This window comes from Mustela nigripes, chromosome 4, assembly GCF_022355385.1.
Source record: "Mustela nigripes isolate SB6536 chromosome 4, MUSNIG.SB6536, whole genome shotgun sequence".
NCBI lineage: Eukaryota > Metazoa > Chordata > Mammalia > Carnivora > Mustelidae > Mustela > Mustela nigripes.
Window position 1 is genome coordinate 81,192,324 of NC_081560.1, and position 4,353 is coordinate 81,196,676.

Here is a 4,353-nt window from a genome sequence, read left to right on the forward strand (position 1 = left end):
TTCTTAACAGCTCTGTTTTAAGTTTTTATGAGGCTGAACCAACTGAATAGTTAGCACTGTATGTATTGTCCTCCTACTAAGTGGGGGCTGACTACATATTTTTTTTCATTCATGACAAAGCAAATAAATGAAGACTCAACTCATGCCTCCATTTAATGTCTTCCCACACTTTGATATGCCAATAAAACATTTCAATAATTTAAAACTCATTATATAACAAAAATACTCAATCATCATTTTTGTCTTTATTGATGAATTTGAAGTTCACTTTCTCTGTTATTTTTTTGTCAGGCCAAGAAATCAGACATGATTACTAAAATTTGTAGTTTTACAGATATCGCACCCATTCTACTACTCTGTGGCCTGCAGACATATTGCAACTCCAAGAGCATGTGGTTGACAATGTTGTATAGCAGCTGGTACAGAAGAAACCTGGCAGAGCACATCTCAGAGAATAAAACAAGACTTCACTAGTTGCCATTGTCAGCTTTCTTGCCTTGAATATAAATTGTTACCAGAGCTGTCTTGTTAGCAACTGTCTCTATTATAATATTATGAATGTCTATATTTTTGAAATAATAAAAGCAAAGTTTCCATAAATATTTACATATCCTCATTATATTTGAATAAATAAATGATCCTTCCATTTGGCATAGTCTCCCATCTAACCATACATACTCTATAGGAAGTACTATCAAACCATTTAATCACAGTGTTGAAACTTCTGGAAAAAAATAAAATCACAGAATTTATTTAATATCAACCATTCAATGTTTAACTTAATTCTGATGGATTTTCATCTTCAAATAAATTCATATTTAAATTGACATATTTTAGTTATTCAGAGATATATGCAAAAATCTATTTGTTGAGTTGAAAAATCAGATATATCATAAGAATGCTTTTAAAAAGAAGACTTGGGTGCCTGGGTGGCTCAGGGGGTTGAGCCTCTGCCTTTGGCTCAGGTCATGATCTCAGGGTCCTGGGATCAAGCCCCACATAAGGCTCTCTGCTAGGTGGGGAGCCTGCTTACCCTCTCTCTCTGCCTGCCTCTCTGCCTATTTGTGATTTCTCTCTGTCAAATAAATAAATAAAATCTTAAAAAAAAAAAGAGGACTCTAACTAATACCATATTGGTACTGCTATTTATATCACATAATTTATGTGTTGCATTATGAATAGTGATAAAATAAATACCTCAATTAGCAATAATCATGCCTTGGATGAACCTCATTGGCTACGATACTGTCACTGCGCAAAGCTTAAAAATAAATATCTCATATCATTTTATACTTTAGTAACTTTATCAGATGTTGAGTAGTCTCTAATTTTTAAATATTAAGTTAATCCCCTAGCAATTCTATTAAAATTATTTGCCACTGTTAACCTGTTTTGGTTAATCTGCTTTTTGGCAAGACTTGCAGTATCTGAAGTTTTTGAGGTTATCCATCCTTTGTCTAGCTTTTGCTAAACTGGTTACATCCAGAGAAATCTCTTTACTTCTATTGAAGGTTGTGTATTATTGCATTTTTAAATTATGTATGTATTTACTCTATCACTCATTAAATGAAAAGGTAATTTTATAGGAAAGACCATAACCTTCTTTGTCTCTCTCCAGTCTCTCTCCAGTCCCTAGCATGGTAGGCATTAAATAAGTATTGTTTTATTAAAATACTGCTTGCCTCCAAAAGTGCATTCTTTCCTTTCATAGCCTCCTCTAAAGGCCATGCAAAATCAACATGAACTATTCCACATGTGAAATCATAAATATATACACTTTTCAGACTTCACCTCTTATTCTTCCTCTATCAGTAATTTCTAAATGTTGGTGGTCTTTTATCAAGACACTTAGTAACCCTAAAACTCCTTAATTTATCTATAACTCCTTTTATTTTTATCTCTCTCTTTACCCAGGTTGGAAGACTGCCATTAGCATATTCATTATTATTTTCCCAGTATCATTCACCACTTGATCACTGATCACACATTGATCACTATTATGGTTACAACCATTGCCCATTTTCCTTGAAACTTATACCAAACGATTACTTGGCCTTTCCTCTTACTTCACAGAGAAAATTAAAGCTGCCACAAAAGATTCTGTAAGTATCTGCCTCCAAATCTCAAGTCTTTTTCATATTTCTCTTTATTATAAAGGAAAAGTATTACTGTAGCTAATAATAAACTATAAACTATAGTACATAAATCTTGTGGTACTTTATTAATTATTTATTACATCAATCTCTTAATCAAAAACAATTGATAGTTTTCTTGACTCTGAAATGCTTATATGCTAGATAACTGATACCAAATGTAACATTTCAATATAACTGTTATTAATCAAGTCAATAATATTTACTGAATTCATGTTAGGTGTCAAATACTATTTTGTTATAGGGAATACAGCAAAGCCAACACAAACCCTTTTCCCTTTACATTCTCATGGGAGGAGAAAAATCAATAAATAAAATAAAATAAAGATAAAAATAAGTAGAATGTATACCTTATCAAAAGGCAGTAAGTACTAAGGAGGAAAACAGTAAGGCAGAAAGGTGAATAGATAGTCCAGACATGAAGTTAGTGCAGTTTTGAATAGAGTTGTGCCTTAAAGTCACACTGGAAAATGGTAGTATTTAAGACAAATTCTAAAGATGGTAAAGAAGAGAGTCAATAAAGGTATTTGGAAGGTGTGTTTCCTGGGCACATGGAAGGGCAAATGAAAAGCCCTGAAGCAGGAGAAGGGCACCTGGGTAGGTAAGTCAGTTAAGTGCCAGACTCTTGATTTTGGCTCAGGTCATGATCAGGGTTGGGTGATTGTGTGCCAGTGATGGGCTCAATGGGGAGTCTGCTTGAGATTCTCTCCCTCTCCCTCTGGTACTCTTACATGCACTCTCTTTATCTCTAAAATAAATAAATAAATCTTAAAAGAAAAGAAAAGCCCTGAAGGAGGAGAAAGTCTGGCATGTTTCAAGAAATGGCAAAGGGGCCTGTGTAACTGAAGCAGAAAGTGAGAGGTGACATGTGAGAAGAGTTACATCAGAATGGGAACTGGACTCCACTGCAGGAGAGGACTGATACATTCGAAAGAATGTATCAAACAATATTTTGTACATACAAAACATTCAAAAGAATGTTTTGAATTAGGTTTTAAAAGAACAACTCTGTTTACTGGGTTGAGAAAAGACTGAAAGAAAAAAGGACAGACATGGAAGGACAAAAATGGCTTTCATATGGAGAGCAGTGTGGAGGCAGTGAGATGTTGCTGAGGTCTGGAATTCTTCTAAAGATATAACTAACATTGATGTGTGATGTAAGGGAAAGAGGATCCAAGGATGATCCTAAGATTGTTAACACACAGAATTATCACTTACTTTGAGCAGGTCCTGTGAGAAGGTTAGGTTTTGGCTTGTAATTAGATGCCTATGCATTATCCAAGCGAAAGTAAAAGTATCAAATGGGAAGTTTAAGATATGACACTGGAGGTCAGAGGATTATCCTGAAGTCCAATTGTTATGTGAAAAAAGAGCATGAAACTGGTGAATTTAATTTGTACAGATAATTAGGGTAGTTAGTCTCCCTGGAGGAAATGGTTTTGAAGCTCAAGCCTAAATAATAGCTAGGATTAATTAAATGAAGAACTAGGGGATGGCTGAGATAATTCTAGGCAGAAGGAATTAATGGGAACATGTAATAACCTGACATAAAAAGAGCAATTGAGGAATTAAACATGGCTGAAGAATTGAGAACTGTGATATGAGAAAGGAAATGTATTAACTTATAGACTAACACAAATTTTGCTCTTCATCTTTAATGAGAAACCTTGAAGAGTGTTACACGAGCTCATATATACTTCAGATTTGCATGTCATAAAGGTGAATCTGCTTCCATTTTGGAAAACTGATTGGAGAAAATAAGACTAGAAGAAAATGCCAAACAACAACAAAAAGACTAGATATAAAAAGCTACTTAAAAAGCTTAAACAGGAAGCTAAGAGATAATAAAGGTAAATAAAGGTAGATATTACTAATATGGAGAAAGTGACAAGACTGAGAGATTTTTGGACTTTGTTTGTTTGTTTGTTTGTTGTAGTACCAGTAAATTAGAGAATAGGTCTGGCAGTAAAGGAAAAGGAAGAAAGGCCAATTCCAAGTTATTGTACCTGGCAACTATTTAAATGTCGGTTCTATTTATTCAGCTGGCACATACTTTTGTTAGCTGGAAAGATGAGTTCGTTGCTGGGCAGGCTGTCTTCTAAGAGCATGTTAAGTACCTATATACCTAGTCTTGAGATCAAAAGAGTTGTTTAGGAAGTTGTACAAGGCAAATTTATGAACAACTAGACATATAAATGAC

The 4,353-nt window shown here is 34.2% G+C and overlaps 1 non-coding gene across 1 annotated transcript; it reads right to left on the reverse strand.

Moving 5' to 3' along the window:
* Positions 1 to 1,127: 1,127 nt before the first annotated feature.
* On the reverse strand, positions 1,128 to 1,263 carry LOC132016964 (U4 spliceosomal RNA). Its single transcript, XR_009404070.1, has one exon. It is a non-coding gene; the product is annotated as a U4 spliceosomal RNA (small nuclear RNA).
* Positions 1,264 to 4,353: the final 3,090 nt, after the last annotated feature.